This window comes from Symphalangus syndactylus, chromosome 1, assembly GCF_028878055.3.
Source record: "Symphalangus syndactylus isolate Jambi chromosome 1, NHGRI_mSymSyn1-v2.1_pri, whole genome shotgun sequence".
In the NCBI taxonomy this organism is placed as follows: domain Eukaryota; kingdom Metazoa; phylum Chordata; class Mammalia; order Primates; family Hylobatidae; genus Symphalangus; species Symphalangus syndactylus.
The window spans coordinates 20,250,222-20,277,110 of NC_072423.2; the positions used below are offsets into that span (position 1 = coordinate 20,250,222).

A 26,889-nucleotide genomic window follows, 5' to 3' on the forward strand; every position below is an offset into this window, starting at 1 on the left:
CCACTCGGCTTCCCAAAGTGCTGGGATTTTTTTTTTTTTATAAGCATTAGTGGATAATTTATTATTGACTTACATGGTTTGGCTCTATTATCCCCACCCAAATCTCATCTGGAATTATAATTACCACCTGTTGGGGGAGGGGCATGATGGGAGGTGATTCAATCATGCTGCGGACTTCCCCCTTGCTGTACTTGTGAGAGTTAGTGAGTTCTCACGAGATCTGGTTGTTTGAAAGTCAGTAGCACTTCCTCCATCTCCCCGTCTCTTTCCTGTCCTGCCATGGTAAAGAAGTGCTTGTTTCCCCTTCGCCTTCCACCACGAGTATTTTTCCTGAGGCCTCCCAGTCATGCTTCCTGTTAAGCCTGCAGAACTGTAAGTTAATTACATCTCTTTTCTTCATAAATTACCCAGTCTTGGGTATTTCTTTATAGCAGTCTGAAAACGGAGTAATAACATTGATTCTTAGAGTTATAAATAATAATTACAAACATATTCAAGAGATACAAAAATGATTAAAGTGAAATTCACAGATTATTTCCATTGCCTAACATTTTGACACACATATGTATCATATATACACATACACATATACAATATACATATTTATATTTCACACTTATCTTACACATAAACACAACTTTTATGTGTACACTCTAAATATCTATGTATAATATATCTGAGGAAGAAAAATAGGGAATTAGGATAGATAAGGGTTGAGGCATAAGTAAGCAAAAAATAATAGGTGCAGCCAGTTCTAGGCAAAGGAATAGCAGGTGCAGCCAGTTCTAGGCAAAGGAATAGCAGGTGCCGCCAATTCTAGGCAAAGGACTAGCAGGTGCAGCCAATTCTAGGCAAAGGACTAGCAGGTGCAGCCAGTTCTACGCAAAGGAATAGCAGGTGCAGCCAGTTCTAGGCAAGATTAGGCAGCATACAGGCCACATCTTCGCTCTTGTGATAAGACAGAAGTTTCCCCTTCAGCCTCTGTTGGGTTGCAGGCCCATCTTTCATAGGGTATAACCAATTGGAGGCCACTAAAGGGCACCTAGGGGTGTTGCCAAGTTATTTTGACTTTATAAAAACCCTAATTGGAGAGGCTCTTGATCTGCTTGCTACAGCCGCTCCCACTCTGTGAATTATCTTCAATAAATCTGTGCTTACCTTTCCTTGCTCCATTCTCCAGTTTCTTTGTTTTTCCTTGCTTTTTTCTTTTGTCACTTTGTTTCTGCATTTTGTTCAATTCTTCGTTCAACAGGGCAAGAACCTGGACAACTCTATCCAGTAACATATTTATGTATACCTAATACATCACAAATAGTGCCATAATGTGCATCCTGTTTTTGAACTGCAATTCACTTAACAGTAACTCAGGAAGGGGGAGGTGGAGGACACAGCAAGTAAGACTGAAAAAGTATGGCCAGGAAGCTAAATAAGAATCTAGAGAATAAGGTTGTGTAAGACAAGAATTGAAAGACTTTTCGGAATGGATAATTTATTGTCAAATGCTGCAGAATTAAGAACTGAAACAAGAACTAAGACCTATTGACTGGATTTGGCAATTAGACTAGATGTGACCTCTGCTAGAATAGCTTCAGTGGCATGGCAGGGTGGGAACCTGATTGCTGTGTTGAGACGCAAAGAGGGGGTGTTAATCATGAACTGTTTCTGTGAGAAAGTCCCTTTGAAAAGACAGGGGAAAAACATACTCTTTTCTCCACAGCCTCATCAACATTTGTTATCTTCTGTCTTTTTAATAATAGTCATCCTAAAGGTGTAAGGTGATATTTTATCGTGGTTTAATTTGCATTTCCCTGATGATTAGAGATGTTGAGTACTTTTTCATATGCCTGTTCACTATCTGAATTTCTTCTTTTGATACGTGTTTATTTAAGTACTTTGCCCAATTTTTAATTCAGTTATTTATACTTTTGGTACTGAGTTGTGTAAGTTCTTTATATATTTTGGGTATTAACTTCTTATTAGGTGAATGGTTTGCAAATGCTTTTTCCAATTCCATCAGTTGCCTTTTGATTTAGGTGATTGCTTCCTTTGCTGTGCAGAACTTGTTAGTTTCATGTAATACTGGATATCTATTTTTGCTTTTGTTGCCATATCCAAAAACATATTGCCAAGACCACTGTCAAAAAGCTTTTTCCCTATGTTTTCTTCTAGGAGTTTTACAGTTGCATGTTGTGTTTGAGTCTCTAATTCATTATAGATTGGTTTTTGTATGTGTGTGATAGGGGTTCAATTTAATTCTTTTTTTTGCATGTGGATAACCAGTTTTCCAAACACCATTTTTTTTTTTTCTTAAGGAACTATACCCATTATGTGTTCTTGGCACCCTAGTAGAAGATACATTGACCATAAATGTATGGGCTTATTTCTGGGCTCTCTAGTCTTTTCCACTGATTTAGATGTTTGTTTTTATGACAATACTGTACGGTTTTGATTACTATAGCTTTGTAATATGATTTGAAGTCAAGCAGTGTGATGCTTCCAGCTTTATTCTTTCTTCTTAAAATTGCTTTGGCTATTCAGGGTCTTTTGTAGTTCCATGCGAATTTAGAATTGTTTTTTCTATTTCTGTATAAATTGCCATTGGGATTTTGATAAGGATGACATTGAATCTGTAGATTGCATTGGGTAGTGTGAAAATTTTAACAATTTTAATTTTTCCAATCCATGAACACGGAACGTCTTTCTATTTGTGTCTTTTGAAAAATTTCTTTTGGTAATGTTTTACAATTTTCAGGGTACAGGTCTTTTATTTCTTAATTTCTAAGTATTTCCTTGTTGTTATTGTTGCTAATTTAAATGAGCTTGTTTCTTGGTTTTCCGTTTCTAAAGTTTGTTGTTAGTGTATAGAAACACCACTGATTTTTGTATGTTAACTTTGTATCCTGTAATTTTATTGACTTTTTAAGTTAGTTATAATAGTGTTCTGTGTAGAGTCTTTAGGGATTTCCAGGTATATGATCATATCATCTGCAGAAAAGGATGATTTTTATTTTTCCCTTTCAATTTGGATACTTATTTTTTCTTCTTCTTCTTTTTTTTGGGGGATTACAGGCTTGAGCCACCAAGCCTGGCCCACACTAACCAGTTTTTAAACATCATCTGATTGCCCTACAATTTAACTCAATTCTGACACTCTCTACTTGGAGGTAGCATCAGATGGAACAGATTAACGGCTCAGTCCCACAAGACTGCTTCCCCACTTCGGGGGCCAATCACAAGTCCAGGTTATCTGTGTTTCACCAATCAGCTAGTCATTGAAGTTTTCCACAACCCCTTCCTCAGGCCCAATCATTTGCTAAAAATGACTCACTGAACCCAGGAAAACACTCCACCCTTACCCAGACGATAAAAGGATACATTTCAGAAATAGAAGAAATAGATGTGTAAGACAAGGTATGGGGGGAGGAGTGGAGCGCTTCTCTGTCCTCCCTGGGCACACCACTCTCCATGTGTTTGGCAACCCAGAAATTTTCCACGCCCCAATCTTTTATTTTTCTATGGAGCCCTCACTGCATAGGGTATAATTGATTAAATCATTGGTCATTGGTGATTGGTTCAAGTTTTAGCCCCTCTCCCGTACCTAGAGTCAAAAATGGGACTAAAAAGTTCAAACCCTTTAATCAAATGGTTGATTCTTCAGGCAACACACCCCCATTCTTAGGCTATCAAGGAGGCCTCAGCCATCAGTCATCTCACTAGCGTACAAAAACATCACTTTGGAGATTCTATTGGTTTCAGGAACCATGTGCCAGGAAATGGGGTCAAAGACAAAAATATTTGTTTCTTATTATTTATCACAACATAACTCCTGATTTGAGGTACTTCAAGTAATCTTTGATTGAAACGTGGACATTTTCATGTTAGTTATGAGATTCTACATTATATTTAAACCATCTGTTTGAGCTATTTTTTCATGTCTGCAACAGGTGAATGAATGTCTCATTAATGCGTGGTGGAGGTAGACATCTATTAATAGGTTCCCAATTAAACCTTTGTTGATGCTTAATGGGAAAGAGTTCCTCATCACTGCCAAGTAGAGGTGGGAGTTCTGGCTCCCCAGTGCCGTTTACTCTCATCTTGCTGTGGGGGTGGCTTCATTGCCATTCTGAAATAGCAAAGGTCCAGACTCCCCACCAGGCTGCCTCTGGTGTCATCCAACAGTAGAAAGAAGAGCGTCATTCCTGGCCTGTGGGGATAGAAATTTTGGCTCCCTCTTTGGCCTTCTCTGCTACTACCACGGAGAGTGTCTACGGGCAGTTCTTCACAATTTTACAAGGATAGAAATCCAGGCTCACCAATTAGCCTTTGCTGACATGTAGCAGGTGGGGGAGCACAGCTTTTCCTGATGTGCTTGGGTATGGTACAGTGCAAATGGACTAAAAGTTTTCTGTTTTGCTGTGTTGCCTTTAACCTAGGGTTTGATTATAGAGAAAAGGATTTAGTTGGAGTGCCTGTTGTCATTCCCAGATTGACAGCTTCTTTGACTGTAAGTCTGAGATATATGAAGAAAATAAACAAAGAAAAAAATAAAGAACTGACAACTGTGTCATTCTTGGCTACCTGGTTCCCTTGCTGGCTGTCTTCTCTACAACATTTAGCATTTTGTGTGTGTGTGTGTATATATATATATATATTAGATAGATATAGATAGATAGATAGAGATAGATAGAGATAGATAGAGATAGATAGAGATAGATAGAGATAGATAGAGATAGATAGAGATAGATAGAGATAGAGATAGAGATAGAGATAGAGATAGAGATAGATAGAGAGAGATAGAGATAGAGATAGATAGAGAGAGAGATAGAGCTGGAGAGAGAGATAGAGCTGGAGAGAGAGATAGAGAGAGCTAGAGAGAGAGAGATAGAGAGAGCTAGAGAGAGAGAGCTAGAGAGAGAGAGATAGATAGAGATAGAGAGAGAGAGATAGAGAGAGAGATAGAGAGAGAGATAGAGAGAGAGATAGAGAGAGAGAGATAGAGAGAGAGAGATAGAGAGAGAGATAGAGAGAGAGAGATAGAGAGAGAGAGATAGAGAGAGAGATAGAGAGAGAGATAGAGAGAGAGATAGAGAGAGAGATAGAGAGAGAGATAGAGAGAGAGATAGAGAGAGATAGAGAGAGATAGAGAGAGAGAGAGAGAGAGATAGAGAGAGATAGAGAGAGAGAGAGAGAGAGATAGAGAGAGAGAGAGAGAGAGATAGAGATAGATAGATAGATAGAGATAGATAGATAGAGATAGATAGATAGATAGAGATAGATAGATAGATAGAGATAGATAGATAGATAGAGATAGATAAATCTCTCTGTCTATACAACTGTATCTTTTTTTTTTTTTTTTTGAGATGGAGTCTTGCTCTGTCGCCAGGCTGGATTGCAGTGGCACAATCTCGGCTCACTGTAACCTCTGTCTCCCGAGTTCAAGCGATTCTCCTGCCTCACCCTCCTGAGTAGCTGGGATTACAGGTGCGTGCCACCATGTCCCGCTAATTTTTGTATTTTTAGTAGAGATGGGGTTTCACCATGTTAGCCGGGATGGTCTCGATCTCTTAACCTTGTGATCCACCCACTTCAGCCTCCCAAAGTGCTGGGATTACAGGTGTGAGCCACCGCGCCTGGCCTATTTTATATTTATATAATAACCATGATTGCAAGTTGTAAGTTGTGGGAGGAATATGGAAAAGTACATCTACTCCATTTTCCTGGAAATGGAAGTCCCGTAACTTCATTCTGAAGTTTTAAAAAAAGGAAAAACAAGAAATACAGACATTCATCTTACTTCAACTTTTATATGTAGACATCAGAGCAATAAAAGATCTTCCGTATGTCTTACATTTATAATCTCATTTATTCATACAAGTATATTCTAAAAGATATTTTTATTACTACTTTGTATTTTAGAAAAATGATGTTTACAAAGATTATCTTATAGTAGGCAAGTAGTAAGAAGAGGAGACAATTTGAATCTGGAGAAAGTGACCTTAAATTCTGTTTTATAACCACCACATCATGCGATATTTGTAATTCAAATAGTGGGTATATTTTAATCATGGCACTTATATTTTAATAGCAAATCATAAAGTTGAAGAAATAGAATCAGTGACATTTTCTTAGCATACAAAAGAAAATACTTCTAAGTACAGAAATTCTAAGAGAAACTCTTTGAAGATAAAAATTTTTAATAAAAATATTATATGTAATGTAATTGCATTAGAGCCACATTAACTGATATTATTAAGCCTATCTTATTCTCCTAGAAATATATAATACATTTAAATACAAATGAGTTAGCACAAAATAAGCTTTTAATTAATGAATAAAGGTTACATTAAAGTGATATTCCATATATATTTTCATAAAATACATTTGCATTATAACTAAGATGTATTAGAACCTCCAATCACCATGCTATGTAGTGCAATATTGGAATTTCATTTTTCAAAATATAACACTTTTCAATTACTCATATAATTACGTTTACTAAAAACGTTAGTGACCTGTTTCACCAATAATTTTTTCTAAATCAATTTGGTTGACAAGGATTATTGTTTTCAATTTATAGGTTAAAGTTGTTTTCAATGAAAGCAAAATTAAATAATATAAACCACTAAAGTACAAGTCTTTAAAAATTAACTTTTAAAAAGGAGCCGTAATTTCTCTTTTCCTATTTCTGATTATTCTAAAATGTTGGTAACTCTAGTAAACAGTAATAATGATTAGTAATGTTCCCTCATATAAAGTCAAGAAACCACATTTTGACCTTTAATATTCCTTTTATTCTATCCCTTAGTTTTCCTTCTTTTCTTTCACTGTACTTACTTATAATTTTATAAAGTGGATAATTTTAATTATAAAAGAAAAAAGAATATATGTACCTTATACCTTTTGACACATACATACAATTTGAAACTAAAACTTATCAGACACATAAGATTGTAACTATGGGAAATAGCAGTGTTATTTTTAGAAAGGTGAGAAATAGAAATTTCATCTGAACAATAATTTTATTAATTTTGTGATCCTACCTAAGCATGTTCAATAATAGCTTATGCATTTGCATTTGTTCACTAGTTTACCATGCATTGATAGTGTCAGACATAATGCTAGTTGCTGGGGATATAATTATTAGCAACACATATTTCCATCTCCAAGCCTACAGATGATTTTTAGTCGAAGAAGATTTTTAGTCTAATTGTATTCCAAATTTATTTATTTAAAATAATAATCAGAAGGTTCAAGTATGAATGTATATTAAAATACAGCTGGAGGGTGTTTGTTTTAAACAGGAATAAAAGGCATGCCATCATAAACCGTCTTTTCATCTCTGGTTTCTGTGTCTTTCACAACCTGGAATCATTCCATAGACATGGTTTCTCCAAGTTGCAGAAAAAGGGTAGCCACAATCCCACTAGCTAAACACTCTCCTGCCCTAACAGCTCTGCCCCTTACTTCTTCCCCTTCCTCCCACCCCCCAAAAAAGAGACAATTTCTCTACCAGTGTCCTTGCTTCAATCTTTGTTAAAAACATGTAGTCAGGACCAAAGATTCAGAGACATGTCCTAGGATAACTAGCCTGACTCATGCCATAAGCCATAAGCTAACCCCGCTCAGGGCCAACAGCATTTGGGACTCAGCAGTAATTGGACAAAAATAGGCAAGAGCAGCTCCTAATCTCCTCATAGCCCTGTTTTATGGGGGCCTGATGTTCTCTACTGGATATAAAAGATGTACTAGGGAAATAATAATTTTCCATTCTATTTGCTGTCATAATAAGTAAATGTAAATAGACTCATGTTTCCATATGTAAAACTCCAACATCACTACATTAATTTATCTTTACGTCATAAACTATCAAAATCACTGTCATCTGCAAAAAAAAAAAAAAAAAGGAATTTCATTTTGCTCAGTTACTAGTTCCAGTGTGTCAAGTGCAAGAGCTCTGTGTGAAATGGTGAAATGTATCATTCTCCATACACCTGTGCCTTGGTTTTCATGTGGATCTTCATTATCCAGAAATGCATGCAAAATATTTCTAACTACCTGAGGCAAACATCATGACTGCTGTGTATCCCATGGGGTATTTGATTGTCTGATCTTCAGCCCAACCTAGGATAGCTGGAACAGATAAAAAGGAAGTCTGAATAAAGATGTGAAGAACCATTAGAAGAGCCAACCTGAGCCAAAGTGTGTCCCCTTCCTCCAAAAGCTATTGAATACTGCATAATGAAACACAAATACACCTGTCCTTCACTTTTCTCTATCAAATACCCTAAAGGCACCCAATTGGGTGTGTTACCTAGAAAACAAAGTACCTAGAAAACAAATACCTAGAAAACAAATTAAGGTACAACCTTTCAAACTTTTAGTTTCTAATCATTTGAAAACTTGCATGTCAGGGCTAGAATGGTTGTTGCTACTTTTTGTTCCCTAACTATGTATTTAAATGCCCTCCTGTTAATAATTTCTGTTCATCAGAACACAACTGATTATAAAAAATAATGAAATTCAACTCTGGTTAACCTTGTCAAAAAGGAAATGGGATTTTACAAACCTGTAAAGTCCAGAGATGGATTTGGATTCCAGATTGTTACACTGGATCTATCAGTGTAATAGTGGCATGAAGGCTCCTCTTCACCTCACCTGGCTTTATTTTCCTGTAGATACTCACCAGCCAGAAGGCCAGACAACTGACAGCCCCAGAATAACATTGCTTCTAGTTCAGCTAATTCTTTCCCAGCAGTCCTACATCGGTATCAGGGAAGTCTCTGATTGGTCCTGTTGCTACCACATTCCCGAATCCCAGTCACTGCAGGCTACACAGAGTATGATTTTCTGTTGTGGATTCATAACGTACATGACTCAACAAAGGGGAAGAAGACAGGATATTGATGGTGATAGGCTGAAGACAGTCAGGATGGAAAAGCAACTGGTACACGTTAGAAAAACAGGATGCTAGGCAAAGAAAAAGGCAAAAATAGAAACAAAAAAGCATAGCTATTAAGTTTGTGCAAAAGTAATTGTGGTTTTTGCCATTTTTAAGTAATTGCAAAAACCACATTACTTTTTCACCAACCTAATAATATCCACATCAAAATAAGTCAAAAGTTATGGCAGAGGTATAATTCTATGAGTGTTTATAAAGTCATAACTACTACAGCATATAAAATTGATCTTGAGGGATAAATATCTTGCTAGAAAGAAAAGGGAAGTGAGAAAAGAGGACATTTAAATTTTGAAGGAAAAGCTTGTATAAAAGCATAGAAGAAGGAAGGAATGTGATGTAGTCGGGGAAAATAAAGCAGCTTTGTCTGAGGGGCGATGGCAGAATGGGAAGATAGAATATAGGCGTGGCAGCTATATTTAAGCCTGGAGAAGTCTTCATTGTTCACTAATTTAAGAACGAGTTGTCATAATATATAATACATGATTCGATATGTTCTAAGTGATGTATTGGAAATATGCAAAATAATATTTATGAGCATCATGTAGTTGAAGATACAGAGCTCCAAAACATTTCAAATTTAGAGAACAGTCAGAGAGAACAAAATCTATAGGAAATCATTGAGTTTCTATCTTCATTATTTCATTAGCAACACATTCTGCTAAATGGCAAATGTTTTAACACCAGTTCATCTGGCTGAAGATAAGAAGATTCTGCACATGAAAGTGAAGTTTATTCTTCAACTTGTTCTTGCATACATGTCTTATTTTTTATTTTACATTTAACTTTTAGTACTTGAGCTTGGTTTCACACAGTTAATTTTAAGCCATGCGATGGAGACATGACCCTTTGATCAGAGATAGAATGTGAGGAAGATGTATGGAAAACAATGAAATTATAAACTTGAATGATCCATTGCTGAAAGCCTTTCCTAGCGGAATTTCAGAAACAAGCTTGTCAGCTTGTTTGTTCCCATCAGTGTCTTCTTGATAAAATTATAAAAATATTTAACATAGGCATTTCTCTCCAGCTAGAGTAGATAAAGTTCTGTTTTATTATAAAATGGAGACACAGAATAAATGTTTCATTGCTACTTTCTATAAAATTTGAATGTGAGTATTGATATGTATATCCCAGAATATTTGTTAAAATAAAAAATGAAAGGCTTAAGAAAATGGAGATGTGTAAGTTACATAGTGTTAGAGATTTTTTTTAACGGACATTTTAAGCTTTCAAGTCTGATAAACTTTTTTTTCTTTTGGTCCTGCACTCTCACTCTGTCTAGCTATGCAACAGTAAGCAAAATATTTCACCTCTATGAGCCTCAAGCTCTTCACAAGTAAAATAAGGAAAATAGCAACTCTCTCATAAGCCACTGTGGAAAAAAAAAATGAGATAAACCATACGTTGAACCAGCATTATTTTTTCATTGTTTTTCAAATAGAATCCAAGGATTAATATCTTCCATGAGACTCTTGTGTTTTCATTATAGTAGATCAGTTCTTTCATGCAGTTTTTCACAGTTTAACATTATTAAAAATAAAGTCAAGAAATGTTTAAGTAGTTAATAATATATTTATATTAGGAGGATAGGAAAGAATAAGACCTATTACTTGCTTCCAAATATCTTAAAATCCAGTTGGGAAAGCAGAATTGCCATAAAAAGCAAAAATAGAACATAGAAAAAAGGTATGATGACAGTAAAATTATTAGATGATTACTAAGTAAATTTTATGATATGTAGTGTTATAGAATTTCAGAAGGATGTTTTGATGAGGAGTAGAAAATGCTTTTGTATGGGGGCAAACCTATGAAAGAGGCATTTGAATATTTACAGTGCTTATTTTTTGTTTGTTTTATAAATATAAACACAATTTTAATATTCAACAGCTATTATTATTTGCCTATACATTTGATTTTTAAAAAATTAAAAGTGATAGTATTTCATGATAAATAAAAATAATATCTGGCATTTAGTGATATATGCATCAGGCATTATTCTAAGCTGATTTGCATTATTTTCATAACTATTCTGTGATGAGTTATTGTTTTCCTTATTTCTCAGGAAAGGAAATTGAAACCAGAAAGTTTAAGTAAAATAAACAAATTCATAGAGCTAGGAAATAGTAAAGTCATTCATAAATACTAAATCAAGAGGAAGGGTGTATTACTACAATTAAATCATCTGTACATTTAATTATAATTATGAGACTATATAAGTACTATTCTTATCACTATTTCTTCCATACAGCTACAATGATGAGATTATATAAGTACTATTTATACAATTATTTCTTCCATAGAGCTACCAACACTGGCCCATAAGTGAATTAGAAAAGAATTACTGAGGAAAATTGTGTTAGTTTTTTTATTATTATTATTACCACAAAACATTTGCTGCAAATTTCTCTAGATGAATGACTTTGAATTTATTGTCAGTATTCCTAGTAGCTAACTTAATGCCTGGCGTATAGGTCTGTGTGATACAAATTTGTTGGCCTAATGAAGAGCCTTCTTCAAAGAGATAGTACCAAGGAGCCCCAGAAAGATAAATGCCTTAGTATTTGTTTATCGCCTAATGATAGACAGACAGACAGATAGATAGATAGAATATAAATTACTGCTTTGAGTAAAATACAAAATAAAAACATATTTCATGTCATTTATAGAAAATGTTAAATGTAATCTTAAACATACTAATTAGATTAAAATAGTCTCTTTTATCATGATTTTCAGACTTAGCTTACGCCTCATCTATGTCTAGACACACTTTTGTCGTAAAAAAGCTTATACCATAAGAAGTAAGTTTATGAAATAAAACTAGAGGCAATCAATGAAAAAAACTTATTTTGATTCTATGAAGTGGGTTTCCTGGTTTTATCATTTATGTGGAACTAGTGATAAAATTAATTAAACATTAAGAATGGGTTAAAGCTGAGGCATACAGCTTGATCTTAATTTTGACATTGATCTATCTATATACTATTTCTCTATAATTTAAAAAATAATACAAAGCAATTTCACCCGAAAATAGAGTTGGCATCTTGACACAATTTAAGATGCCAACAAAGTTTGACATCTTAACAAAGTTTATTACAAATTATTTATCTTCAGCCCCTTATTTTTCAAATATATTTTGAAAGAAGTAAGGGAATCATCTTTCCCGTATGTCACTACCTTACATGTTCATGATGAAATGTTCAGTCAGCACAATTTCATTATTGAAGGTTTTCAGATAAGTTAAAAGAAACAAAAAGTTAAATCCTTAAAGGAAGTAAAAATCAATGTTGCTTCTGCTTCCAGAAGGGTGACTCATTCTGGTAATTACTTGTAAACTATCTTATTGCAGGGCTGCAACAGTTTTCAGCTTTCTATTAAGCATTACTTTGGAAAAATTTGGTCACATCAGTGAAAATCAATTCTTAAATCATGCAATTACAGAATAGCTTGAGGCATATCATCAGTGTAATTGAAAACAGAATTTTCAACTGTCAGTATGCTTTTCTATGATACCAGTGCATCTCAACTACAGCCAAAACTTTACAGAACTACTCAAGAACATCATACAAGTCTTAAATTCTTCAGTTCTGTTGTTATAGGGATGTATGCTTTGACAAATTTGATTAATCATAGTGCTGTAACGTATTAGATGTTCAAATAATTTCAATTAACTTAAGAGGATGGTCCCACAGTCTTATTTCTGGACATTCATATTCTATGTTCTGTTCAATAATCATCCCCACTGATAGGAGGCAAGAAAGCATTTGTCGCATATTTTGCAGTGTTTATGCCACATATTGCTTGGTGACATGGACAACCAATAAATAGTCTATCTTCAAGTGACATTACAACATTTCACATATGGCGTAAGAATTTAAAAATATTTACTTTTGTATCTTTCCTCTTATAATTTATGCCATGATGGTCATATAATTTACTTGTACTTATGTTATAGACCTGACAATACATTTTTATTATTGTGTTTACATAGCCATTTATTATTTAAAAGTATTTAGGTAGGAAGGAAATATTTTATATTCAACCCTGTTACTTTTGCCAATGCTATGTAAATTCATCTTTTTACCATGTTTTTTCATTCTGCCAGAAGGACGGCCTATAACATTTCTTATAACGTGGACTGTTGAAGATGAATTTTCAATTGTGTAATTTTTTATTGCCCCTTCAAATTTGAATGATGTTTTTTGTTGGATATGAAATTCCCAGCTGACAAGACTTTTTTGTGTGCTTGCAAGTTTTGTTACATAATTATTGTTTTCTTTGGAATACAAAATTCTAGTTTCGTAATTTTTTTCTTTATCTTAAAAAATATTCCTCCACTCTCTTGCATTCTTTCCAATGCAGAATCTACAGACATTCTCATCTTTTTTTTTTTTTTTTTTTTTTTTTTTCTGTAAAAAACATGTGTTTCCTCTCTGGTCATTTTAAAGATTTTCTCCTTAGTAGAGCCACTTAATTATGATGCCACTCAGTTTAATTTTCTTCATGCTTATTGTGCATGGGAAGTGTTAAACTTCTTGACTCTCTGTGGTTATAACTTTCATCAAATTAGAAAGACGTTTGACCATTATTTTTTAAAATATTTCTCTGCCACTACTCCTCTAGCCTTTTCTTCATGGACTCTATTTACATATATGCTTCCTCAAGATTTCCTACAGTTAAATAATATTCTTAAGTTACTTTTTCTCTTTATATTTTTTCATTGCAATGCCTAAAAGTTCACTTATCTTTTCTGTCTACAATATTGATTCTGTCATTAATTCCAACATTGTATCATTAATCACAAATATTTTATCTTTCCTTTGTAGAATTTTATTATGACTCTGTTTTATATATTGCATACAATAGTTTATGTTTCAAACATTAGAAATACTGTTATGATAAGGGTTTTCATGTCCTATTCTGGTTAATTGAACATCTGTGTAGGCTTTGGTTTAATTTTGATTAATTTTTCAACTCATAATAAATTGAATTTTGCTGATATTTTTAGCCTCATAATCCTCGATTAGATACTAGACATTGTGAATTTTGCTTTTTTTGATATTGAATAGCTTTGTGCTCTTTCCTGGGATGCAAATAAGTCATTAGAACAAGTTTTATCCTTTTAAATCTTGCTTACAAGATATTTTAAGTTGGACCAGTGCGGCATTCAGGTTTAGGCTAATTACTCCCAACTACTGAAGGAATGCCCTTTGAGTACTATATCCAATGCCCTATAAATTCTGAGATAGTCTTGTCTGGTTGGTGGGAACAGGTTCTATACCATGCCCTGTGTGAGACTGCGTACTTCTTCCCTCATCTGAGGCATTTTCCACATGAATGCACCAATCAGTCCTCTGCTGAATACTTCCAGAGGATTCTACACATCCCTTGGGATTTTTCTCTTTACACAGCTCTCTCCTTTCTGGTATTTGTTCTGTGAACCCTAGGAAATTTTCATCCTCAATCTTTCAAGCTTACTCTCCTCAACCCTGGTGGTTTCACATCCTCTCCTACTCTAGAAACTCTCAAGGCTATATGCTTGGTTAATAATAGGACTCAACTTGTTTCTCATCCCAGGAATGATTCTCTGTCACTGCCTGTTCAGTGCATTGATTAACTAATCTTAGGATTTTGGTTTAGGCAGAAGGGTATACTTGTCTACTTTATTCTACTTTCCCAGAATCATGATTGTTAAACATTATTTTATACTTTCCAATTTATTAGAATGTTACACATTGAAGATTAGTAATTTAATATGGTCTCTACTCTTAGTTGTTTCAACTTTTGTGGCATCAGGAATTCTCTATTTTGCTAATGTCAAATCCACAGGATTTAGTATAATATCTTGCATATAGGAGATGCAAATATCTATTATTTATTCATTAATCATGTATTTATGGAATGACACTATGATAAACTATACATTATGGAAATATAATCAAAAATCTGCCCTCATATTTCAGGTAGTACAGAAAATATCTATTATATGCATCCATACATCTGTCCATGCCTATATTAACATAAAGACCAATGAAATAAAAATAGGCTAGGGTTGTAAAGTGTTAAACGTTGTACTTCGCATAACTAATAATAAGAATACTACATTATAAGCCAATAATTGTGAAATACTAGAATTTTATTTAATTTGGCTTAACATTAAAGGTAAATATAATCGGTTAACCTAAACACACTGCCAGAATTTTTACACATATGTTACTCACTTGTCTAGTATTAAGGATTTGTAGGAAAACACAATATGCCAATTCACTTTCTAACAGGAAATTGTATTTTTTAAAGCAATTTGACATTAGAATATTAGAGATACCAGGCATAGTCACCTTACTGATGTAAAGAAAATCTAAGATAGGTTTCAATCACTAATTATACCCTGTATTTCACACGGCCATGCTTTGTGTTCTTTCTTTAATATGTTCATTCTAATGCCCAATTTTATTGGTATATATTGACTTAAAAAGTAGAGGGAGAGTTATAGAATAATCTTCTAGTATTTTTCATTGATATGGAATTTGGAAAGGCCTACAGAAATCAAGCAGTAGTTATAATTCGTAAAGAAATTCAAACCTAGAATTCTAGTATTACATTTTTTGAGATGGAAGATGAAAAAAATCCTGGAAGTCATCCAAAATATAATAATTAATAATGCTACTGGGCATTAAGATGTATATTGAGAAATATAAAATATTACATTTTAGCAAACTTCTGAATCCTTTTTGTATTCCTGTTAAGTAGAGCACTGAGAAGAATTAAATGCCCTTAAAGAGTTATTTCTAGGATGCCTGCTATGTGAACAGAGAGTAAAACTTGAATTCACTTTAAAGTATGTAGACTTGAGCACAGAATGATACTCGAAAACAAAATTTCACATTTAAGGTTTCAAAATAATAAAGCTAAAGAAAATAAAATGTTCCATATTTTTTCTTTTATAGCACATATCCTTCCTAAATATAATTTTCAAAGTCCATATATTATCAATACTCTATACTTATTTAAAAATGAATAATGTTGTATAATTATGAAGTGACAAATAAATCATTATTAAATGACTTGACATTCAGAATTAGGATTATGAAATAATTTTTCCTCAGCATCATGATATAAGTAGTAGCAGTACATGGTCAACATAAATTTGTTGTATAGTATTCTTCTCTGAAGGCATTGTAAGTGCAATTCAAAACTTCATCTTTCTGCAGTTTTTCAGTTGTAAAGACTTCTTCCTGATAGTAATTATATAAAGGTGCTTATGTTAGCAATATGAAACATTTTCACTAGGAATTAATGGCTACTAAAACTTATCCTTACATAAAAGTTTAATTGAAGCGGCTTCCTTAGAGAAAAAATAACATTTTTTATATCAATATTATCTTTAAGTGGCTAACTCTAAGAATAGTTTATTTTTACATTCGCATTTTTATTAATAAATAGCTAAATCAATAACTCACAAATAGATATTGTAAATCTGAATTCAATAGATGAAACAAAAATTGTGCTAGGTGACTCTGTCCAAAAATAAATTTAATATAGGAAGCATGGAGTTCATAAAAATTGTACAATGTTCGAAAAGCATGTTTTAAGTCAGGCCATCTTAGAATTATTCTTAGAAATACATGGAGCAATCTTTCAGACTTTGCCATTGCAGCCTCTGAACACTAATAGGCTGAAGAATGTTCACCTAAAGACAGAATCCTCAGCTTCATGACCCATATGAACAGGCTGCCTCTACAGCCACTGTTTCATCAAATCCAAGACAGGAACTTCATGCAGAATGAGCATCAGAAACTGCTAGAAGAAATTCATGAGCTTGCTAGACGGTTATAACTACCAGCAGTCCCAGAGTGATCACCACCCCACCTCAATTCCACTTTTCAAATCTCTGTAAGTACATCTAATCGGTAGGTACTAATTTATATCCAAGGCTTTATCAGTAAGATAATTGATTAAAAAGAGTTTTTATTTTCTCAAATTCTTTAAAATGTAAAGGTTGAGCAGAAAAATCTCAGTATGTTTTACACCTTTTTTTTATTTACATAACACACACAAACTATGAAGGGTGTTTTGAGATAACTGATATATCCTTAATTCAAAACTAATGTAAAATCATTTTTCATTAGTTGGAATTCCAAATAGTTATTAATTCAAGCAATCGTAGGGCTATATTTAAAATGTATAATGAAGTTCCAGGTGTAAACCTCATGTAAAAATTAAAAGCTAGAAGCGGTGTTCTCATTACACATTCTTTTTCTAATAATCGTAGTACGAATTTATACAAAACAAACAAAGAATCCTTCACCATTCCTAATGCCAGGGAAGTTTCAATCGTAACAATTGGCAAAATAACTCACAAATTATTTGACACACGAAGTAACTTTTAGCATACTTTATTGGATGTTTTTTATTTGTTACTGATATTATAGCAAAGCAGTTTAGATATCTTGGTATATAAAGAAACATGTTTTTGTCCCTCTGAAATCTGTTTTTCAGGAGTTGCCAGGCCACAATTTAGACAGTTCTACTGAACAACATAAATGCTAAAGTTTCCATACAATTGAATGGTGACTCAATTCACAGGACAGTTAACAGATTTTTCTTGCTTTTAAAGTGGCACTTAAGTAATTCTATTCACCCTAGAGTCAGACATGGTATATGTGGTATGAATCAGGTTTGGGCATATATAACAATAAGACTTACATAAAGTATATTGAATAGTGTATATCTTCATTCTTCATGAATATAAACAGGTATATTTATTAAACATATCTAATTATAAAAAGGTATATATAATATTGTATCAAAATATGAATGTGTTAACTAATTCTGAAAATATAAAAATAGATTTATTAGTGATGAATTGCTATACACACAGACATAAGGAATAGTGCTTTGCTACAGATATTAACTTCAACCTGCAATTAATTTGTTTTGATTCAAATTTCAAACGTTTCTTTATTTAAAGAACTACTTCAATAAATAACCAAAGCTAACATCAATTAAACTATAAAGGTAAAACAAAAATTTACATTATGAGAGAACTCTCTCATATGCTAATATTTTATTAATGTACTGCTTATAAATCTAATTTTAGTAACATTTCCATGAAGAACATATGTGAAAGGGAACTTAGAAATCAGGGCAACGCAGCCGGGCACAGTGGCTCACACCTGTAATCCTAGCACTTTGGGAGGCCGGGGCGGGTGGATCACCTGAGGTCAGGAGTTTGAAACCAGTCTGGCCAACATGGCGAAGCTCTGTCACTATTAAAAATACAAAAATTAGCCAGGCGTGGTGGCGTGCACCTATAATCACAGCTACTCGGGAGGCTGAGGCAGGAGAATCACTGAACCCAGTGGGACAAAGGTTGCAGTGAGCCGAGACTGCACAGTTTCATTGCAGCCTGGGAGAAAGAGCGAAACTCCATCTCAAAAAACAAAGAAAGAAAGGAAAAATCATGGAAACTCGTAATGGCTCATTTAATTATTTTTAGGTCCTAGAAAAATTAGTTCTATCACTCTGAGTATTTATTTATTTATTTATAAACTATCAACATGAAGAATGCTTATTAATATCATCTTGAATCTGTGGAAGAGTAAAGATTTTAATCATAATTTATTTTATATATTTGATATATTTTCTCTCTTAAAAATACAAATGTTAGCTAGGTTCAAGGAGTAGTGATATCCAGATGTTTTCATTGTCATATAAAATCTACTTATTCAGGCCGGGCACGGTGGCTCAAGCCTGTAATCCCAGCACTTTGGGAGGCCGAGGCGGGCGGATCACGAGGTCAAGAGATCGAGACCATCCTGGCTAACACGGTGAAACCCCGTCTCTACTAAAAATACAAAAAATTAGCCGAGCGAGGTGGTGGGCGCCTGTAGTCCCAGCTACGCGGGAGGCTGAGGCAGGAGAATGGCGTGAACCCCGGGAGGCGGAGCCTGCAGTGAGCCGAGATCGCGCCACTGCACTCCAGCCTGGGTGAAAGAGCGAGACTCCTTCTCAAAAAAAAAAAAAAATCTACTTATTCCAAGTAAATCACTCTATCTTACATTTCTGAGATTATTTTAAAATAGCAACTTGTGAAAGAGCAATACATGGTCATAGGCATATATCCCTATGTTGCTGGTATATGGTGCACAAAAATAATAAGTAAATGTTTGCAAAAACAATAAGAGGATTCATCTCTGAGGATGTAAAGACATCTACAAATCATCTTCCCCAAAGCTAGTACAAAAATTGTCAAAAAAAAAATTAGTACACTAGACAAAAACCAGGTGAGAGGCATTTATGCATGAAAAATTTCTGAATCTTTGATTAAGTACCACAGGTATGTTTAGCCTTCTTGCTTAGGCCTGCTTCCATCCACCTAATTTCTAGTTAAGTAGGCAGAAATGGTAGTTTTTCCAAGTGGAGATAGCCATGGATGTGAACAACTTTTTGGACAGAGATGGGTGGCTAAGTTAACTTAAAACAACGGTAAAAATTTTCCTCAACATAATTGGTAGGAAAAGTAAAAAAAAACAAAAAAAAAACCACAAAAAATTAAATTGTAGCAAACTATAGTAAACACTTGCAACTCTGGCCTGAATTTGAGGTCCTGGTTGACTTAAATAGCACATAACCCAGAAATGTGTTGAAAGATTAGAAAAATTAGAGATTTTAGTTAGATAAGCTCTCTACATATGTCTGGCCAACTGATGAAGCGTGCGTCTGCATAGAGGAGAAACAAAGCCAGACGGTTAAAGCCGAGCCAACTTGGCAAACTGGCTGTACACTTAATGCACTTCTCACCCTACTGACAGATTAACTGACAGAGGGTGGAAGCTTTACAAACTTGAGTTGATTGAACAGAGACTCATTTCTAATCACTGACTGCTCACTAAGATATACAGAGATAGAAACATCCCTAGGAAGCTGGGATAAAAATGAAAAACAAATTTTAAAAACAGTAACAGAAAAAGGCAAAGAAATCAGTAGCTACACATCATGGAAGGACAAATCCCAAAGTTTTAATCCAGGCAAAACATGAAAAATAAATAAAGTAAAAAGCAACATGGGGGAACATTAGAATCTGGAGTTACTGACTACATATTCTATGATTCACAAATTCTAATAAAAATTAGGGGATATGTAAATATGTACAAAAGAGTGGCTCGTATTCAATAAAAAGTAAGTGTATATAAGCTCACTCTAAATGGGACCAGATATTGAATTTAGCAGCAAAAAAACCCTATAAAATAGTTGTTACTAGCATACCGAAGGAATTAAATAACATTATAATTAAAGATGTAAGAAACATTTGAATAAAATATTTCAATAAATAGGAAATATCCATATAGAAATATAAATTTTTAAAAGAATCACATGAACATTCTAGAACTAAAAATTATGAAAACTATAATTTTTAAAAAATTCTAAAATTAAATCTATTGTCTATAAGGGAGTTAAAATAGCAGAAGGAAGAACAGTGAACTTACACATAGTACAATAAAACTTATCTAATTTAAATAACAGGAAAAATTGAAGAAAAATGAGCAGAGCATGAGAGACCTATAGGACAATATAAAGAATTCCCAGATACATGTAAATAAAGCATCAGATGGAAGGAGAGATAAAAAGTAATAACTGTATTTAAGAAATAACAGCTAAAGTTTCTCAGATTTGATGAGAAACTTTAATACTTAGATCCAAAGAGGTAAAAAAAAAATAGAATATAGTAAAAGAACTATACCTAGACACATCATGAGCTTCTGACATCCAAAAACAAAGACAAATTTTGAAAACAGAAAAGGGGAAAATAGAATTATCAGAACATGGAAGCGGTGCAATTAACCACTTTCTTCTCTTCAGAAACATTGTAGGTTGTAGAGAGTGGAATACCATGTTGAAAATCCTGAAAGCAAAAGATAAAAACAAACAAACAAACACATCAACCAAGAATACTATGCTCATCAAAAATGAAGGTGAGATAAGGCATTTACAGATAAACAAAAACAATAACTCATTGCTAGGTACCACCCTATGGAAGGACAAAAAGAAATTATTTTATATAAAACATATAAAATAGCTCCTGAGAGTAGCTCAAATCCATCAAAGAAATAAAGAATGGCAGAATAATTATTTTAGTAAATATAAATGTTAAGAAACATATGCTATATTTTCCTCTAATTATTCAAAATTAAAATTGCATTGTATGATTACAATAAAACATTTTAAGTGTTATTATAGGTGAGAGAGAGAGAATATGTATGATGATAACAATGTAAAGAAGTGAGTGGAAGTGAAGTTATAATGGGACAGAGCTGCTATATTTTGCTGGAATTAAGTCAATATTTACCCAAAGTAGATTGGCATGAGTTAAAAAGTATATCATAATTCCATAATCAATCACTAAATAAAGAACTAAATATTATGCCATTAAAAAGTCCACAAATAAATTCAAATAGTGCACTAAAATATATTTTTAACAAAGAAACAGCACTAAACAAACACAGATCAAGAAAATAGATGTGAAACATATAGAAAGCAAAAAGGAAAATGGCAGCTATAAAAACCAACAATATCAATAATTACAATAAATGTTAATAGACTAAATAATCAATAGGTAGAGTTCGTCAGGCTAAATCAAAATGTAAGATATAACTAAATACCAGAGAATATTATTCAGCCTTTTGGCCAGGCGCAGTGGCTTATGTCTATAATCCCAATGCTTTGGGAGGCCGAGGCAGGTGGATAACTTGAGGTCAAGAGTTTGATATCAGCCTGGCCAACATGGTGAACCCCCTTTGTACTAAAAATACAAAAATTAGCCAGATATTTTGGTGCACACCTGTAATCCCAGCTACTCAGGAGGCTGAGGCATGAGAATCTCCTGAACCCGGGAGATGGAGGTTTCAGTAAGCCGAGATCATGCCACTGTACTCCAGCCTGAGCGACAGAGTGAGAGTCTGTCTCAAAGAACAATAAAATAAAAAAGAATAGTATTCAGGCTTTAAAAAGAAGGAAATCCTGCCATTTGTGACAACACTGATGAACTTAAAGGACATTATACCAAGTGAAATAAGCCAAAAACAAAAGGAGAATGCTATTATATAATACCACTTACATAATCAACCTGCAATAGTCAAACTCATATAAGCAAAGAGTGGAATAGTAGTTTCCAGGAGTGGAAAACTGAAATTATGTGACACTATTCCAAAAGTAGTAAGTGTCTATTATACAAGATAAATAAGTCCTAGGAATTCACTATATAGCCTAGTGCCTGTATGCTAGGCTACCACTAACACTAAAATTCTACCAATACTGTATTGCATACTTAAAATGTGTCTGAGGGTATATCTTGTGTTCCTATCACACACACAAATAATAATAAAAGGGTGGGGGGACCTTTTTGATGTATAGGTTTAGGGAATCTATTGTGGTAGTTTTACAAGTGTTTACTTACCTCCAAACATTATCAATTTGTATATATTGACTATGTATAACTTTTGGGTGTCAAATAAAAAATTAAATTTAAAAATAAAGGAGACATACAAATTCAAAGACAGGTAGTTAAAAGTAAAAGAATGGAAAAAAATATCAAACGTATAAGAACTACTAGATACAAAAGCAAGTCAGGCACGGTGGCTCACACCTGTAATCCCAGCACTTCCGTAGGCTGAAGTGGGCAGATCACTTGAGTTCAGGAGTAGTAGACAGTCTGGGAAACATGCTGAAAACCTGTCTCTACCAAACAAAACAAAACAAAACAAAAAAATTAGCTAGGCAGCATGGCACGTGCCTATAGTTCCAGGCACTTGGTAGGCTGAGGTTGGGAGGATGGCTTGAGCCCAGAAAGTGGAATTTGCAGTGAGCTGAGATTGCACCACTGCACTCTAGCCTGAATTAAAAAAAAACAGCTGTAGCAGCTATTTTGATTTCAGACAAAATAGACTTAAGAGGAGACACACCATTAGCATCAAATAGCACTACTTTACAATTTTAAAAGGGTCAATGTATCAGCTAGGTATAAAAATTACAAATGTATGTGTACTTAACAATAGAATCCTAAAATCACCGAAGCAAAAACTGAGAGAATTAAAAGTAGAAGTGAAAAAGTCCACAATTAGAGGCTTCAACAATTTACTACTGGTAATTGATATAAGAAGTAGGTCAAAAAGTAAAGAACACCTTTATTTTTACTGACTTCTCTACCTACTTGTTGCTACCGAAAAACACTAACAACCAACTTTGCTGCAACAGACCCTAGACCCATTTCAATGAGAGAAAAGAGTGCCTCCGATCTGTATGGTAGTTTACTGAAAAAGGGTTATTTCACACTCTACTATTCCTTTACCCCTCATGTTCAGAATATAATTTTAAAATATGAAACATAGGCCGGGCGCAGTGGCTCACGCCTGTAATCCCAGCACTTTGGGAGGCCGAGGCAGGTGGATCACGAGGTCAGGAGTTCCAGACCAGCCTGGCCAAGATGGTGAAACCCCATTTCTACTAAAAATACAAAAATTAGCCGGGCACAGCGGCAGGCACCTGTAGTCCCAGCTACTCAGGAGGCTGAGGCAGGAGAATCACTTGAACCCGAGAGGCAGAGGTTGCAGTGAGCAGAGATCGCGCCACTGCACTCCAGCCTGGGTAACAGAGCGAGACTCCATCTCAAAAACAAAACAAAAAACAAACTAAACAAAATGTGAAACATAAAAATAAGCAGAAATATGTGACCTATAATCAAGAGAATCACAGGCGGCAGAAGCAGTTTAACAGAGGACCCACATACTGGAGTCAGTAGATAAGAACTCCAAGTAACTATGAAAAGCATAAATATGATCTATCTTTTTCATTTTCACTTTAAATTCGATCTTTAATTTTAAAGTAAGTTTCTTACGTTGTTTGTAAAATTGTTTAATGATTGGCACCATACTATTGTAAGTTAAAAGTGCATAACGTAAACTCGTATAGAGCAACTACTTAATCGTATAACACACAAATTTCAATAGTGAGAATAATGTGTAACGGTAAAAAGCATTCAATTAACCCAAAAGAAGGCATGAAAGGGGGTACAAGGAAGCAAGGAATAGATAGGAAAAAACAGAAAATATATAGCAAAATGGTAAACTTTAAACCTTTCAATATTTACATGAAAAACAAATTAAATATTCTGGAAAAAAAAGGATATAAACATCTAAAATTGCAAGGATGGAGGAAAGAGAAAAGCCAAGCTTCAGGCTTTTAGAAGACTCTTCAGAATTTAAAAACATGTTTGTATAAGTTTATTAGGCAACACCCTAAATCAAGGGTCCCCAACCCCAGGGCCGCAGACTGGTACCAGTCTGTAGCCTGTTAGGAATGGGTCTGCACAGCAGGAGGTGAGTGGCAGGCCAGTGATCATTACCACCTGAGTTCCATCTCCTGGCAGATCAGTGGTGGCATTAGATTAGGGATCTAGGTTGCATACTCCTTATGAGATCTAACTAATGCCTGATGCTCTGAGATGGAACAGCTTCATCCCCAGCTACCACTCCCACCATTCTGTGGAAAAACTGTCTTCCATGAAACTGGTCCCCAGTTCTAGAAAGGTTGGGGAACACTGCCCTTATCCTTCAGAGGTCTAATCAAAGGGTCTTAGGGCCACACCATATGGTCTACTACATCTAACTTCATTTTCTGTGATTGATTATTTATTCTTTAGTGTTTTGTGTCAGAAGAAAAATTCAAAGATAACAAACATTTCTATGTACCAGAATTTTTACATGTGTTTAACCACTCAAATCTTATCACACACAATAATAGAAATACCTCAATTTCATGTAAAGGAAATTGAGACTATTACAAAAATCAGTTCATAAATAATAATAAATTCACCTAGCATCTTGCCCTTAGAAGGTTTAGCAGATGGTATTTAATTCTTAGACTCTCTACTTCCATATTCTTTATACTTCTATAACATGATCCCTTCGAAAAGCAAGTGTATTGCACTTGAATTGGTAGAGTTAGACAAGGCAGCTGCAAAATATTATTTGTAATGAATTAATTTCTCAATATAAAATATTAATAGACGCCTGAATTAAGAGCAGAAAGGAGTAATAATATTAAACTAGAAAGCATTAATGTGAGGGCTATAAATGATTTTTAAAATATTTTTAAATAGACTGATTTTTCATTATTTTTCTAATTTCTCCATCTATTCATTAGGAAAAGTTTAAAATGTGATTAGAGGGATGATTATAATCAAGCTCAATTATGTAAGCATTCCAACTATACACCACAATTGCTCTCTATTCAACTGTGATCTCAACATTTGCTTCAGGCCACATTCAAAACTACACTGAATAATCATTTCTACCTGTAATACATGTACTAATTGGTAAAATATGTCTTTGTCAATTGAGCTTATTCAAAACTATTTTGCACTCATTAAGTTAAAATATTGAGTTGATTTTCTTCAAATTGCCATAGATTTTCTTAACTTGTTGAAATTTTCAAATTATACCTTTCCTTCCTAAAAAATAATTAATAAACTCCATCACAAACCAAAAGACATCCTCTCACAAATATTGAGAAAACTTTTTCTTATTTATTTGACATGTTTAGAATGAAAACAATAGCAAGTTACATATTTTTAAAATGGTATATATTAATCTTAATAAAATTATTTTATGTATTAATGAGATATTTAAACTGTAGGGATGGGTCAATCAAGTATTATACAAACTTTGCAGATAATTCACACATAATAAAAAGGCATTTTCTATGCATGAATTAAAAACATTTTTTCCTGTTATTAAATGTTGCTTGATATCTTCTTCCATTAGTCTTACTGTTGTGTATAAACATTAAATTCATTTAATATTTCACGATTAATGAATATTAACTAGTTACCAAGCATTGTCTTAAGCACTTAATTCATTTTCTCATTTTATCCTCATAATAATCATTTATTTTACTAACTTCACCCTCATTATTGTGGTGTCAAAGTTATGAAAAAGTCAAATAATTCCTCCAAAGTGACGCAATTACTTTTTTTTGGAGTCAAGATTTGTTCCTCAGCTACTGGAATCGTAACTGGTAAGCTGTGCCTCATGCTTACCAATGACATTTGTCCATTCATTGATGAATTCAAACACTTGTGGAGAAGATTTTACATAGCAGGCCAGAACCAGGCACTGAAAGCAAAATTGATTATGACATGTAAGGAGCCCACTGTTTTCTAGAAAAATAGATTATTCTATAAATAGAGTTAAGCATTACAACTGCTTGGATATATTTGTGCAGAGCTATGTAATATCATAATTAATTTTAGAATGATTTTCATATTCTTAGTATAAGCCAAACAATGAATTAGGCAGAAAAGCTCCCATGTTAACAATATACAGAATTTAGATCCTCATAAAGTGCACTGTCAAGTTGGAGATGTAAAGAGGTAAAAGATAATGAAATTAAGACACTGGAAAGTAAAAGTTTTGAAAACAGAGAAAAAGACAACCTAACCCAAATTTGGGTGTCAGGTAAGGGTTTCAGGAAAAATCATTGCATAGAAATTAGTAAAGACACTAGGTTAAGAGGGATAGGTAGAATGTTCCAGAGAGGATTAAGAGTAGTGCAGAAAACTTAACATAAAATAATAGTTTATCACTGAAAGTAGTTTAGCATGGTTGTCACACAAGATTGCAGTCAGATGAGTTCAGAAAAGGACCTGCTGAAATAGCAGACATCAGGCCACACTTTCATAAAACTATTGTAAATGACATTAATTCCTTAATGTCATTTACAGATTGTTCATTCCAAGTGTATAGAAATGCAACTGATGTTTGTATATTGATTTTATACCCTACAACCTTGCAGAACTTGATTATTAACTTTATTCATCTTAATACTTTAAATTTTTATACTCCCTAGGATTATTTTCTATTCTCTGAGAATAGAGA

At 33.8% G+C, this 26,889-nt stretch overlaps 1 long non-coding RNA gene across 1 annotated transcript in view; it reads left to right on the forward strand.

The window, feature by feature from the left end:
• The first annotated feature begins 256 nt into the window (after positions 1-256).
• Positions 257-26,889, forward strand: part of LOC129492098 (uncharacterized) — a 41,960-nt gene continuing 15,327 nt past the window's right edge. Inside the window, exon 1 of the long non-coding RNA XR_010120403.1 lies at positions 257-372. This is a non-coding gene — a long non-coding RNA (uncharacterized lncRNA). The remainder of the gene's footprint in view (positions 373-26,889) is intronic.